Source organism: Cavia porcellus, unplaced genomic scaffold (assembly GCF_034190915.1).
Source record: "Cavia porcellus strain 051 isolate PalLab524CR breed Dunkin Hartley unplaced genomic scaffold, mCavPor4.1 scaffold_24, whole genome shotgun sequence".
NCBI lineage: Eukaryota > Metazoa > Chordata > Mammalia > Rodentia > Caviidae > Cavia > Cavia porcellus.
The window spans coordinates 1301517-1318058 of NW_026947507.1; the positions used below are offsets into that span (position 1 = coordinate 1301517).

At 38.3% G+C, this 16542-nt stretch overlaps 1 long non-coding RNA gene across 1 annotated transcript; it reads right to left on the reverse strand.

The window, feature by feature from the left end:
• Positions 1–11882: 11882 nt before the first annotated feature.
• On the reverse strand, positions 11883–16053 carry LOC134472636 (uncharacterized). The gene is made up of 2 exons (XR_010042529.1): positions 15449–16053; positions 11883–14662 (listed from the first exon to the last, which is right to left on the reverse strand). It is a non-coding gene; the product is annotated as an uncharacterized LOC134472636 (long non-coding RNA).
• Between the last annotated feature and the right edge of the window lie 489 nt (positions 16054–16542).

Sequence of the window (16542 nt, forward strand, 5' to 3'; positions counted from 1 at the left end):
TAAATTATATACATGCAGCGCAGCCCATCTGTATGAACTTTTAACAAGATTTGAGGGGGGGGGAATTACTGAATTTTGGGCCATGAGATCTAACAGGCATGTGTTCCAACCTGGAACATGGGAGATTTCTTGGATCTTTATGATTTTTATATATGTTTATCTTAGAACAACAGAAGGAGAATTGGCCCTGGGATGTAGCCCAAGTTCAAATGTGTGGAGGTTCAGTCTCTCAATCCCGGGTATGTACTTCACTGCTGAAGTCTCAGTGATTCTAAGCCAGCTGATGCTTACTCTAGAAAGTCAGTCATAACCTAAAAATACCTCAAGATTGGCAATCCTGAGAATGTCCACCCCAAGGGAAATCAGAGCATGCTACAAATAAGGTGGGTTTTTTTTTTTTTTTTCATTTTTTTATTCTTGGTTTTTGGTTTTTGTGAACTGGCCCATAGCATGCCAGTGCCAAACTACAATACCTACAAATTCCTCTAGCTTTCCATCCTTCCTGGGTATTAGGGAAAAACATGTAACTCTTGCATGTAAAGTCTGGGGCAATATCCAATTTCTAGATGTCACTATGCCTCCAGACGTATGAAAGCGGTCAGACCATTTGAGGAAAGAACTTTTTTTAAGCACCAGTTCCAAGGCACCTGGGAAAGAGTACAGAACAGATTTTCTAAGAACACTACGTGTTCTATAAACGTGACAAAAAGATTCTTCAGCCAACTTGCATAGGTTTAAAGTGAAATGATTTATCTATAAATACAAACTGAAGGGAACTGAAAATGGTAGGCATGCTTGGGGGATTAGTTCCTCTGAAGTGGCGAGAGTCTAGACTTCTTCTCTGGAAATCACAGTCCTCTAGTACACCAGAGTAAGACGAGATGCAGGTACACAATCCTAAAAAGCTGAAGATAACCTTAGGGTCATTACGTACTCATTTGCATATAAATGGCATTTTAATTTATGATTTTAACAGACACCTGATCCAAAAATCTAATTTCATTACTCATAAAATGAGTACTATTAATTACTTAAAAATAAAAATTTTACAAAACAAGTTACTTTATTTAATTGCCTTAATATGTACATTAAAAACACATGACTATAGGCAGGGAAAGGAAGAGACTGTGACAATGTGCATGGCTATTTCCACTTTTCTCCCACTTCCTACCACAATTAAATAGTAGGAATCCATACTGCTACTCTCTGTGAGTAGTTTGGGGTAGGAAACATTTTCACAAACGTTCTTTCATTTGTTTATCATTTGTTAATGTCAAAAGACAAAATCACAAGTTTAACTAAATAATAATCTTTCCTCTAAAATTTTAGAAAAGGTGTTGTAATGAGCTAAAAAGAGGCTGAGTTAGTAAGCAGAAAAGGCTGAAGCAAGTAGGATCTGGAACAAGAAGACTTGTTTGGTGAGTCAAGTGAATTCTTTACAAAGTTAAAACAGTGGGGGCTTCCTTCTCTTGTTGACTAAACCTGGCTTTTTACGGATTTGGCTATTATCTCCCACACCTTCCTGAGGTCTCCTGCAATCAAACAAATCCTTTAGTTTCTGTTTGGTACCATGGAATTTTAGCATGAGTGACCCCATTTTAGTTTGGTCTGTTGGAGCCCAGTATAGGAGCTCAATCCAAACCAGTAGACTCTTGTAAATCTTGATTTAACATTAGTATTACACACATTATAAACATCCTGGTTTCACAGATGAAGAAGCATTTTGGAGAGACTGACTGACCTGCGCAAGCTCACACTGGGACTGCACATGATTTTGGAAAGAAGGGGTGCCGAGGCTGGACCTCAGAGCCTCACACACACACGCTGAGCATGCAGTCCTCTAGGCAAGCACAGTTCTAGCCCCACACACTGTACTTCTGGAGCCCTCCTTCCCCTCCTTCTCACACAAACCTTAGCTCCATTTTGCACTTTCCTTTTTATGACCTCCATGAATAAATATTTTCACCAGACTACACTGTAGTATTACAAAAATTCTAGACTGAATTTTCCTGCCTTTGCTCTTATGACCTCCACAGGACGCTATATGTCCAGTATAAAAAAGGGAGAAATGTATTTGCACAGGACCTACATGAGTGAAAAAAGAAAATACCAGCTCTGAGTACTTGGATTTGGTTTCTACAGCACTGACAGCAGCATAGTTAATGCTCAAATTGAAATGCTTTAAAAATCAATGTTATGTTAAGGCTTTTTTTAAACTCTTTATGTAGGCATAGAGAATACAACTTTTTAATTCTAGTGAGTTACTAAAAATGACTTGTGTTCCTAATATATCTAAATTTATATGTAGCCTGCTGTATTATTTACCTGTATGGAAAAATTTTGATTTCTCTCTGAAAGTGAAAACTACCTGTGTGGTATCACTGCAGGCTCTCAGTGATTCCGATGGATTTTTGGTTTTGCTATTGTGTGAAAACATTTTTGTCTGGTTGTTACTGCCAATGATTTTCATAATCTTTGTCAGTGACTGCTTATGCAGCTAAGGCCTGTATGGTCTATTATTCAGATCACAAAATGCACATGAGAGTAAGAACTGTATCAGCTGCCTGTCTCGAATGATAAGAATTTATGACAACCTCTCAGAATCAGTTTTCAATAAGGAATCGTTTTGTCAAATGTTGTAAAGCCCAAACTAAGTTTAGAAACATGTTACCACTGGATTTCATGACCTCAAACTTTTTATTTTTTTAATTTATTTTCAGAGCTAAGGATGAAACCCAGGGTCTTGCACATTTGGGTAAGACTGAAAGGGTTTTGGCCCAGATGGGACACTGTAGCCAGAAAAGACCTCAGCCAGGGAGCTCCTGTCTCCCCCGCCCCTAGAGATTTACCTGTAACTCTGTATCTCCCACCCTTCGGAGTCTGCCCCTGGCGCCCTGTGCCAATGAAATACCTGTGCATCTCTAATGGCCTTAGGGCACTGCCCTAAGCTTAGGCTACTTATATCTCCCCCACGCCACGTGTCCGTGAGAGAGATCCCCAGACTTCAGCAGCCTGCGTGCCAGTCATCGCTCTTAGTGTTCTCAGAATAAAGGCCTCCTTTTGTTGTATACTTCTCATCTTTTAGAAATACTTTTCATCTTTTGGAAATAATCCTATCAAAGACCTCTATCAGTGAACTACATAACCACCACCACCCACCCAGGATTCTAGATTTTTGTATATTTGGTTGGTTGATTTTTGTGACAAGGTCTCCCAATGTAGTTTAGCCTCACAGCAATCCTCCTGCCTCAGCCTACTGAGGACTGGATTACAGGACCTTATTACCACACCTGGCAGGGGTTCTAAATTTTTAAACTATATACAAATATCAAAAACTGTCCAGATGATGAAAGTAATGGGGAAAGAATAAATGAACCGGAAACAGTTCATCTGATTCACTGGACTAGTGCTGAATTGTTCAAATGCATCCTTTACTGTGCCTTGGGTGGAGAATCTGCTCACAATTACTGATGCTATCTGAAAGCAGACATCCTGTACCCAACTTTCTCACCAATATCAAAGCCTGCTAGCTAGCTCCAGACTCTTATCAGGCATTTTATCAAATGAGCACTTCAAGACACTAAAGTAGGCTCTTTATTTGTTGTCTAAAATTAAGCTCTTATGCATCAAATACTCAGAGCAGACCGGGCAAGGGAAGATAAATGGAATTAAAAGCTCCTCTTTAGCTATATAGCATATTAAAAAACAAAAAGAGCAGCCTGGTCCTTATATTAAACTTGCCCTGCAAATGATTCCATCCCTGTTTTACCCTTTGCCAGCAAGGAGGTAGCTAATTCATCAGCACAGTACACATTACACAAGGGAGCACCAGTCCTCAAAAAACTAGCTTGGGATGAGTTCATTACAACAGATATTCTGAGTTGAGGGCCACTTCCTATTAAAAAATGAGAATCCACCAATCTTAAAGAAACCAATATACAGAAAGAAAATCCTAGGGTATCACAGTTCCCTCTTTGTTTCGATGTCTTGATTAATAGGAAAACCTTTCCCACAGCCACAAGTAGCAATTTTCCCTCTTTCTTCCACACTTTAGGAAGGGTAGAACCAGAGAATTCCACGTGTATTTTGATGGTGGATTTTTGTCCCTTATTTTACTTCCAAAACCTGTATTGTGTTGCCTAGCTTCATTAATAACTGCTTCATTTACTATCCAAAAGACTTTTTTAAAAGTCATACAGCATCTTTAAATAGGTAATCCCAGGGGGCCCTCTGACTTGCGAGAAACTAATTATGTTAATCCTGCCCTTTTAACTCCCTGGCATCCATCCCCATCCCCATTCTCCAAACTGTAAGCAATATTTTGTTTTGAAAGTACCTAGATACTTCTCCCACTCACTTTAGAAAGGAATCGAAGATCCAATCAGGTTTCCCACAATGTCCAATACATGAAAAGAATCAGAACCACTGCTGTGATATGAAGAAACAGAGCCCAAGTCAACAAAGTGTAAAAAAATGAAATCCACCTGATGCTTCTTGAACTAAACAAAGTCTTCCTGTGACTTTACTGAAGCAATAGGATTAAGGCTGTAAAACCCAGCCAGATGAGCTTCCTGCAAGCTCCTGTGGGGTGAGGCTCTCCTGAGAATCCAGGATTTCTGGCACGTGGAATGCAGTGCATTTCCATGAAAGCAGTCAGAGCATAAGAAGAAAAGGAAAGGAGACTCCTGGCCTTGCTACTTGCATCCTAGGTGGGACAGGTGTTTCAGAACACCCGGCTGGACTGCACAAGGCCTCTCTCAAGATCTGCTCATTTTCACTCCTAATGTTAGAAACAATGGAAGCCCATGTAAAAAAAGGATTTTTAAAATGTTTTGATTGTTTTCTGTCCACAAAAAGTGCACAAGTTATAAATATACATCCAGACACATTGCCACAAGTGAGCACACCCACATGACCACCACAAGGCAATGGGAGAATGCCAGACATATTTTCCTGATGGCTAAAAATTATTACAAGGCTGCACACCTTTCACACAGGTATACGTGCTGATGTATGTGTGCTATTTGGAAACTCTCTTTAATACAGTGTCTTTTCAAGCTTTTTGCTCATTTGTGAGCTGACTTACTTGTCTCTTCTGGCTGATTTGTAAATCATAATTTGTATATTCTGAATAGGAGTCACGTATCAGGTACATATGTTTCAAATATTTTCTCCCACAATATTAGTCACCCTTTCTTCTATAAAGAGATCTGTGAGGAGTGTACTTAATGATTTGCATTTGATTTGTATCCTGTTGAAGAAATTGTTTTAAGCAAGGTCATGAAGATATTCTGGTCTGTTCCAGAAAACATATTGAATTGTCATTCCCATTTAAATATGCAGCCCACTTGAAGCAGATTTTTATGTATGAGTGAGAGAAGAGTCAACCTTAGACTTTTCTAGATGGATATCGAGTGGACTTTCATGTGAAAGGCTGTTGTTCTGTAGTATATTTCACTGTCATAAATTTAGTGCCTTTATGTGTGTGGCTCTTTTTGTTTTGAAAATATCTAGTTCTTCTCATTGGTCAATTTGTCTATCCTTGAACCAGATACATGATGGATTAATTTTGAAGCTAAATAAAGTCATGGTATGAATGGAAGTCTTCCATTTTCTTTGTTTTTTAAGATTAACTATTCTTGTTCTTTTTGCATTGTCATGTAAACTATACAATCAGCTTGTTGATTTTCTCAGACTAAGACCTACAGAGATTGTACTGAATTGAAATATGAATTTGGACAGGGCCACCATCTTTACAGTATTGAGTCTTTATTCATTTAAATTTTTTCTTTAATTTCTCTCAATAATCTTACTTAGTTTTCTGTGTGGATACCTTCTGTTACATTAGATTTTTGCCTAAGTAGTTTGTTTTATCTTATTCTAAATGGTGATTTCAATAATTGTTCTGTTTATTGTTGGTAGAAATAGTATTAGTTTTTATATATGGATTGTATATCTTAATTTACTCATTCAATTGAAATGTACCTCTGTAGATTATTTTGCAATATCTATATACCATCATGCCATCTACGAATAATAACTTCTTTTCTTTTAGTCTAACCAGTCCTAACACCTCTTCTCTTTCTTTTCTTTTTGTTCCTCCTCCTCCTCTTTTCATCCTTCTCTTTCTTTTTTGGATGGGACTTCATACAGTATGGAATAGAAAAGATTTCAGCAAGCATGTCTCAGCCTCCATTCCAGGGGAAATTTTCAGAATTTCACTATGATGCCTGATATGGGACTTTTGTAGTCATACATTCTAAGATAAAGGAAATTCCCTTTTGTAGAAACCAGCATTAAAAATAGTCTTAAATGAGTCTCACCTCCTCCTATGCAAGACTTTGTATTCTCTCGCATCGAATCCTGGCTGACTCTGTGCTCAAAAGAATATGGCAGAAATGATGTGTAACTTCCAAAATTATGTCATCAAAGACATTTCAGTTTCCACGTGATCTCTCTGGGTTTTTTAATCTCTTAGATCACTCACTCACCCTGAGGGAAGCCAGCTATTACAGATGAGATAATCCAAGCAGCCCTGTAAAGAGATTCACGTGTGATCATACTGACCAGAGAATAATGCTCCTGCCAACAACCAACCCCAATTTGTCAGCCATGGTCCTGATCCACGCTGGGAGGGAGCCCCCAAGTCAGAGCTGGGTGGGGTGGCAGCTAGAATGCTGGCTGGAACCTGGGAAAGGCCAAGAGTGAGAACCGAGGACCCCAGCAGCTTCCACATTCCTATCCAGAGTCAACGTGAGGCTGATGCATTTATTGTCATTTTGAGTCACAGCGTTTTAGGACAACTGATTATGTTGAAATAGATAACACAATTTCTACTCTTACTTTACAATGAGCTTTTATTTTAAGCAGATGTTAAATGTGACCAAATGCTTTTTCTGCATGTATTAATCATATGATGTTTTACCATATTTTGTTCATACATAAAGGGATTAAGTATCCAGAAATGGAATTTCTAGCTCAAAGATAATGCTCATTTTAAATTTTGAATTAATATAGCCAAATAAACTATGAAAAGAGTGTATAAATTTATACTCTTCCCACTAACTCTTATTTCCCAAAACCTGCCCAACACTGTGATATCGGTAACTGAATGGTTTAAAATGATAGATTTAAAAGGTACATCTTTGTTATTTGATTTGTGTTTTCTTAGTATCAATGAGACTGAGTGTATGTGTGTTATTAAATTTAGATAAATTTAGAATTACATCTTCCTGGTTGGCTGCTCTTTTATCTGTATGACATGGGCCTCTAACATTAATCATGCTTCTTTTCTTAAAGCCTATTTTGTCTTATATGATGTTTTGTCAAAATATGATTGTGGTGTTATATCTTTTTTTCAGACTTTTGCTTTCAATACTTCAAAATGTTTATATTTATTGTGGGACTCTTGAAAGCAACTATCTTGGAATTTACTTTTTATCTTACCTTTTTCTCTCCTTTCATGCCTTCCTTTGGATCAGGTATTGTTTCATTACTCTACTTTCCCCTATATTTGGTTGCTGTGTGTGTGTGTGTGTGTGTGTGTGTGTTTGCACATGCATGCACGCACGCTGATATATATTGATGACTGGATCCAAAATTTCAAGTATACTAAGCACACATGCCCTGCCCCTGAACTACATCCTTGAATTCTGTTTTTAAGCAACCATTATTTCTTTGGTTATTCTAGAGATTACAACACTTATCTCTGACTTATTAAAGCCCAATATACATTCACACTTTATCACTTTCCAGATAATGCAATGAATATAGTGCAATTTAACTCCATTTAACTCTTCCAAGCTTTTATATCATTGTTCTATAACTTCTTCTATACGTAACCTTCTCCCTATACACACATGCACAAACAATGTGATTGAAACTACAGTTTAAATTTAAAATGATATTTGTTTCAGTAGTATTGCCATTAATCTCCTTCAAAACACCCTTCCTTACTTTAAACATGCTTTTCCTATATTATTGCCACTGTCTGAACAGTTCTGGATGTTCTCTTTTATGAATGTCTTTACAAGGCGCGATAAAAATCCAGCAGATAGATGCCACTGCTGAGCGCCGTCCAATGGAGAGGCAGGCTCTTTTTTTTTTTTTTTTTTTAATTTTATTTAAAAGGAAAAAGAGAAAAAACAAAACAAAACAAAGCGGTGTAAGGGTACAAGTAATACAGAACTACAAAAAAAAAAAAAAAAAACAGAAATCACCAGTTAATAGATTATACATTATCATCTTAGAGGTAGTTGCTCAAGTCACAGTATCAAAGCATACAAAGTGAACATTCAAGCAGAGAGACTGCAAACAGTTGTGTTCAATGATCCAACCAAAAACATTAAAATGGTCCGCTATTTAACACCCCTAAACACACCTGCAGTTGTATCCTTTAGAGCACTTTTTTTCCCCTCTCTTTTTTACAACAAAATTTACATATTTTGGGTTTTATTACTCCTTAGTTCTTATTACTTTTTATTTTTGGAAGAGGAGAGGCAGGCTCTTAACATCATGGCACATCCTCAATGACCTTATTCACCAAATCTGGCACCGTGCAACCTCCAGCTCTCATTCAAAGTGAAAGTGACCATGAAAGGTAAATACTTTGAATTGATTTGGGACATCAAGGTAATCACTGCATTGCAACTAAACACATTCATGAGAAAGGTCCAAAATTGCTTCTGAAAGAGGTAAGAATGATGGGATAAGTGTGTTCAAAATGAGCAGAATTAATGACATCATATTTTTCCATCATACTTTGTAGAATAAATATATAAATGTATGTATACATGTATATATATGCATATTATAATAGTGAGTGTGTGGTAATGAGATTAAACCCAGGGGCACTGTACTATTGAGCTGCACTTCCAGTCTTTTTAAAATTTTGTTTTGAGACAGGAACTCACTAATGGAGGAAGAAGAGAGAGAGAGAGAGAGAGAGAGAGAGAGACAGAGCGAGAGAGACAGACAGAGAGAGAGAGAGATCCTATTAACCATTAAGAAAAATACATCTGCAAATGAGCAAAGATGGGAAATAAAGTTCACAGAGAAAGAAAACCAGTGATATATGAAATCTCACTTATATTGATATGCAAATTAAAATAATTTTTAAAAAGCGTTAAATCAGTCAATTAATGGTCTTGCATTGGCAAATCTTCAGGGAAAAGACATTAGTGGTGGCATATAAATTGATAAACTGTCTTGGAGGAACTATTTAGTTTTTTTTTTAAAGGAACTATTTGCTTTTACTGTATGTATCAAAATATAAAATATACACTGTTGATTGAGAAATCCCATTTCTGAGAATTTTTCCTTCCCACAAATGTGTAAAATAACATTTTATATTAAGTTTGTCTTGTTTCTATAAAGTAAGACAGACACAGACTTGACTTTCATGAAGGAAGTTTGTCCCTATGGCCACCAGAAACAGGATGCAAAGCCTCCATGCCAGACACAGGCAAAAGACCAGCGCTGGCCAGGAGGAAGCGAGGGAAACACACAGGTCAGGGCATTTACTGCGGTTTTCATGGGAAGAAATGGCCAAGGCAGAGGAGCAGGGGAGACAGGACTGTTTGCTGTGTATTGTTTTGGAGGACTCTGGAGCATAGACTGTCTTCTCCCTGGCTACGAGGTGAGTAAAACAGTAGCTGAGAGCGTTAAGAGCTCAGTAAAGGAAATACTTGGGAAACAGGCTCTGGAGTTGTTGCTTTGTGTGTCAAAGTCACACCTACAGGGCAGCTCTTTGCCATATGTGAGGCCTAGCTGGCTCTGGAGGGATCTTCTACTCAGTAAAGCCATAGATCTTCACATTAAGAATGCGGAAAATTAAAGCTAGGTGTCGTGACCCCTGAGGTAATCTCTCCACCCTGAGAGGCTGAAGCAGGGTCATAAGTGTCAGACCAGTCTAGGAAATTTTTTAAAATAAAAAATGTAAACAGAGGGCAACCTACTCAGGACCCTTTCTGTCTCTCTTTCAGACAGAAGCTTTCTTTCTCTCAATAAGTATTTTTACTCTTGGCCTCTGTTGTTCCTAAAATTCATTCTTCAATTTTAGAGAGCACTAACTTGTACTGGGCATATAGTAGGTCAGGAGATTCATTCCCCTATATCATTAGGACAAAAGTCCACAATAAGTACATTTTTGGAAGACAGAAAGTAGAATGACTGACTTAGTAGAACAGACAGAGCTAAAAACGTTGCACAGCCAGAAACTAGCAAATGCTTGCCTTAGGCTTGCAGAAATCAGCAAACTCAGTTCTCGGACTAAAACTGGCCTGCAACCTTACTTGTGTGAAGACGACCATGAAACACAGTTGCGCTTTCTCTTTACATGCTGCCTGTGGCTGCTTCCACACAGCAGCAGAGTTGAACAGTTGCTGGTCAAGTTCAAAATACTTATTCTCCAGCTCTCTACAGAAAAAGGTTGCTAACTCGTACATTAGGGTTGTGCAGAGCTCTAGGTGTACAGGCCTCAAGAAGCTCATAAGGAGTTGCAGGGTGTCGGTGGGAATCCTCCACACTCTGAGGGTCCATGTGTGTTCCTGGTGGGTGTGACAGTCAGTCTTGCCTCCTCTGACTCCTTCTCAGGCTGGTGGCTGCAGTCAGAGACCCTGCAGAATGGAGCAGTGCTGCTCCAGCCTCTCCTCACCCTGGAAGAACACCAGGTATCTTCTGAGGCATGCCCACTCTCTGCAGATATCTACTGGGTCCCTTCAAATGACCCAGGAACTGACAGGAACCTGAAGCAACAGTTGCCACATGAACAAGAGTTCTCCAAGCTGTCTTAGGAGCCTCATGTCTTCAGCTGCTTTAACCCATGTGTGTTATGCTTAGACCAAGAATGTTCCCCAAAGGCCTCCTGTGCTTCTAAGTGGGTCTTCTGGAGAGGGACTGGAGTGTGGGTTCAGAGCAGATCCCTGCTGGAAGGCAGGCCCAGTGGGAACAGGTGGGTCATGGGATGTACCTCCCTTCCTGGTTTCAAGGTTCTTTTGGCTTCCTGGCCCCATGGTGTGAGCAGCTTTCCTCTGCCTTGCTGATTCTGCATCGGATCAGCCAACTACAAAATAAATAAATAAATAAACAAACAAACAGAACCAGGGATGTAACTCAGTGCAAAGACCCCTGGTTCAATCCCTGGTACTTAAAAAAGAAAAGCAGAAAATTTAAAAATATAACTAATGAACATAGCCAATATGGAAAAGTCTCAAGTCTTAAGGCATGGATAAATATATTGCGAAATATCTATTCAATGAACAGCTACAAAATAATAATGAGCACAGTAATTTGAGAGGCAATATAATTTGATGGTAAGGGAATGCATTCTTGAGCCAAAGGATTTTATCCCAGCTCAAACACTTTTTAAAAGATTTTTTAAAAAGATTTTTAAAGATTGCACCATGGTGGAGAAAATCAATCTACAAAAAAATAAAATAAATTCATTCCCTCCTGCCTCCTGGTGTTTTTGTGAAAGAAAACTGATGGTGCTCTGTCATTTAGGTTTGTTATCACAGATGACCAGGCATGAGCCCCAGCTAATCTATAGAGAAAGCAGAATGTGGTAAAAACAATACTGACACAAGACTGAGATAATAACCATGAGCTACCTAGAACAGATTCCAGGAAGTAATGAACACTCAAATCACTGGCCTTGACTCTACCAGCAGGAAGCAACTGTAAAAGCTATAAATATGAAGCACTTGAGGTAAAAATAGAGCAAGGTGTTAACCATCTCCTTCCAGACTTCATTGCACTTACTGTTTAAATATTTTGTCTGTCTTTCTAGATTTTGTCAGATTTGTTTTAAAAGGGCTCATTATAAACCTTTTAGTAGGGAACTGTTGTAGTCAGGGGTTGTGAGAACAGTTAAAATCAGGACATGGAGTTTAAAATATTATTTTATGATGGTTACCCAGAATGAACACAAGAAAATGCAGGAAATCTATCCATAACACTAAAGACATAGCATACTTAACCAAGGGCCTGAATCCCATAGCAATGTCCCACGTGAGTACAGATGAAGATCTACAGCTCATGACAATGCTTCTCACAAGTCCAACGGAAGGTCCAGAGCCCACAAGAAGGACTCACACCAATCTCTTTCACAGATCTGTGCTGTGAAGGCCCAAAGATCAGCGGTGGAAGCTAGAAAGTCTATGCCAGCAGGGTAAAGGAGCTGTGCTGGTAGGTTGAGGGTTCTACGCTGGAGCTGAGAAGTCACACTCAAAACAAAAATCTGGGCTGTCCTGAAAAGCACCACAGCCATCCTCAGCGACAAGGAAGCCCCGAGCTCCTCCAATGATAATCACAGTCGAGTACATGCCAGGAAGCCAGCGTGACAAGTTCATCCTGGAGATTAAGTGGCACAGGTCTTCCCTTCCACAGCCAGGAAGCTTGATGTGAGGACCAGAGCTTTTCCAGGAGAAGCAATGACTCAAACAGCAACATGTAAGAAACCCACAATGCTTCAATGCCTCAACGCCTCCTTTCTCCTTCTCCATGTCTCTATTTATGCTGGCAACCTTCCTCAGGTAGAACTTTCAGCATCATTCAACTTCCTCAGGTAGATCTACTTTCAGCATCATACTGGTATAATCCAGCTGACGTTAGGTTGATCACCAGTTTTTAATCCATAACAATCCACCCCTGGTCAAGTTAACAAATACACACATTTTCTTAACTATAGTCTTTAGTGACAGATTTGTGAAAAGTTAACATATATTAGTCTTTTCAGATTTACATTAAAACAATGATTACATATATACAATTCTTTTTATACTTCTTCCTGCACCAAAAACAAAATATTTATTTTTATTTTTATTTTTTAAATTTTATTTAAGGAGAAAAAAAAGCAGAGAAAGGGTACAAGTTATACAGATTTACAGAAAAAAAATAAACAGTAGGAAATCACTATTAATGGATTACATATTGTCATCTTAGAAATAATTAAGTCACAAAATTAAAGCTTGTAAAGTGGACATTCCAACAATGAGACTGCAAACAGTTCTGTTCAATGATCCAACAAAACTCAGTGATATCATTATCTATCTTATACACTTAACTATACATGCAGTTATATCGTTTAGAGCACTTTCTTTTCCTCTCTTTTGTACAATGACAATTACACATTTTGGGTTTTGTTGCTCCCACAGTTCTTATTACTTTTTTGGAAGGGAGTAGAACCAAATGTGACATAACAGAACAGAGTCAGTCAAATCAAAAGGGTGGACATAATAGATAATGTAAAAGCATAATACAAGGTGATCAACAATGGTTACCATAATGCCTCCCACTATCTCTAATAGAATTGCCTGTATCATCAGTTATAATAAAATTGAACAAAACCGACAAAACCAAAACATTGGAGACATTATAGGTCTTCAAAAGTAGATAATAGTCAACGAGAATGGACGTCATAATGAATCTCACTATCTTCACAGCTGTTGCCTAAACTTTCGAACCTGGTACTATCAAGCAAAACAGAATAGGGGGACATCAGTCAAAAACAAGATGGTGAGAGTAATACAGGGCTTTAAATCAAGATAATGGAAAGTCAAAGTAGGTTACTATAATATACCCTGCTATTTTTTATTTATTTTTCCCTTAATTAAAAGGATAAAAATAAAAAATTAAATAATGAAGTGGAGATTGAGATAAAAGAAGGCATAACAGCAAAACAGCGCAGATCAAAACATAACCATTTAAGCAGAATAGTAAAAACAAAATATTTAAAGGGTGACCAAAGTTCAGCAATAAAATATTTTGATTAACTAACCTGATTAATTAACCTGGCTACAAACATATAAAACAATATTAAAATCAAACTAAAAGAAAATTACAATTACAGCCCTTGCTTCCCATTAACCTTTAAAGTGGTATGGCAAGATCAAACTATAAGAATCTCTTGCAATTCAAACATGCTCTTCATTTTTCCATTGTCCTATTCTTCTAAAAACTGTGTTCTCCTTTGTTTCATCTTTGCAACCCACAGTTCCAATGGAGCCTTCTTCTTGGCCAAGTGTTTTAAATTCCTCTACTGGCTCTTTGCTCTAAATTTCCAACATAGATCTGGCCAAAAGCTCTCAGAAGTAACTATGCTACCATCCCAACAATAGAATGCACTGAAATTTTCCTGCCACAATGTAACATTTCTAAGTACAAGCAAAATGAAGACAAACTTTCAGTCAAAATGCAGTATACTGCCTGAACTCCAGCAGCCACTGCAGTCCTTCTCAACAGAAGCCTCCCGAGCTTCATCTTAAATGGCAGCATTTCCATCAGTACTCTGATTTTTCAAGGCTCCGACTAGAGTCTCCAATATAGTTTACAGCATACAGGGACTGTTTCTTTGCCAGTCTCTTAAAAACTTTCCAAATTAATTTCCAAGGCTCTTCAGTCACATGATCAAGTAATAACATAGCAATGACCCCACTCCTGGTACCAAAATCTGTATTAGTCAGGGTTTTACTAGAAAAAAGAGATATAATATGAGATATACAAATGTGTAAGAAATGACAAGATTGGCTTTTGATGGTCAGCCACACAGTCAGATAAGGAAGCATGCAGAAGGTGTCTACACTCCGGAGGCCGAAGGATTCAACCCAAGGTCTGGAGCTCACCCTAGTGTCTCAGGCAAGTCCACACCAGCAGGCTGATGGCTCTGTAACAGAAGGACAAAGGCTCTACAAGGAAAGGCTGAAGTGTCTATGCCAGAAAGCTTAAGAGTCTATAGTGGAAGCCAGGAGATGAGGTCCAAACCAAAGGGGAGGACTGGAGTCCTTCCTCCTTCCCGTTTATACCTCCAGGTGATGAGCCACCCTAGGGTGGGGCTTCTACACTCTTGGGTGTAGAGTTGCTAAACCTACTTATTTAAGCTTCTAAATGTCTCAAATTGACCTTTACATATGCTAAGTAAGTGAGAGCACTGAGTTACATCCCAGCCTCCCTTGAAGACTTGTTTCAATTAGTAAACCCGTCTATGGCTCCTCCTCTTGCTCCTCCTCCTCCTCCTCCTCCTCCTCCTCCTCCTCCTGTTTCTTGAGACAGTCTTGTTATGTAGTTCAGATCTTAAATTCAGTATGTAGCCCAAATTGGCCTCTAACATGCAGCAGTACTCCCACCACAGTTTTCCAAATGCTGGGATTATAGGAGTACACCACCACACCCAGCTTCTGTATGGCTTATAGTCTCTGAGCCTCAGTTTCTTCTGGTAGAATGGTAAATAGAGAGATGTGTTCTATTTCTCAGAATTGCTATTAGCATAAAAATGACTTGATCTGTGCAGAACATAAATGGTAAAGCACTGCACATTTGTGAGATATGATCTATCCATCCATCTACCATTGGCATTGGCAGACAGCTCTCTTCATTTCACTTATTAATAAAATCTTAATATTGAAGGGAGGATAAAGGCATTGTGTTTTACTCCAAAGCTTGTATCTCCTACCTTGCATCTCAGAAGTCTTCTTGGAAATGTCCTTTACAAAGTTGGGTGCAACTTAATTTTCATTGTTCCTTTATTCTTCTTGCTGCTAAAACTGTGGACATGATGTTAAGAACTACAGAATCATTTGGTGCCATGCAACTGCAAAGCCTCAGCTTTTGTATCCTAGGGCCACTGCACTCACAGTAGTCAATACCTGAGCCCAGATTTCATGGTGCACAGGGAATCAAAATAAACTACAAGTTGGTATAATTTAAGCATTGGTTACTGCTAACCTCTGGAAAGAGTCATGATTCTTTACATCTGCTACTTTTTGTGGTCAGAATTCTATAGGGCTAATTTAAGCTATTACTGTGTTGTATCTGAGTGCAAAAATGAGAAGAGATACACAAGGGCACATAGGGACAAGATATGTAAATAACCTCCAGAATATAGATGAGAGTAAAATGCAATAAAATAATTAGGTAGTAGGGCTGGGGATTTAGCTCAGCGGCATAAGCACCTGCCTTGCAAGCAGGCAGTCGTGAGTTCGATCCCTGGTACTGATAAAAAGTTAAAAAAAAAAAAGAAAAAAATAATTAGGTAATAGTTTTTGAGTATTTATTATCTTTGCTTGAAACATTTTATATATATATATATATATATATATATATAAATAAAATATATATATATATATATATACAGTTTTGTTTTTGTTTTTTTTGGTGCTGAGGATCAAACCCAGGGATCCACACAAACTAAGCCAGTACTCTAACACTGAGCTACACCTCCAGTCTGAAACATAGTTGCAATTAATTTAACTGTATATTTATACCATCTGTATATTTAACTGTATATTTATATCATCTCATTTTTAATAATGGATGTATTGAACAACTGACCTGAAAAATTCCGGAAAACTCAATCTCCAGTTCTTACCCAGAACACTGTTGGGTTTAAGTTGTGTTGTGTTGGTGCTACCAGGGGAATACAAAATTAATGATCGCATCACTCCCTATTATTTGCCATCCTTCCTCAGTTTGCTCCCACTGTATCACCTCGATCAGTCCCTTACCTACTTCATTCTTGTTGCTATTCTTTCTCCTACATGCCCCTTC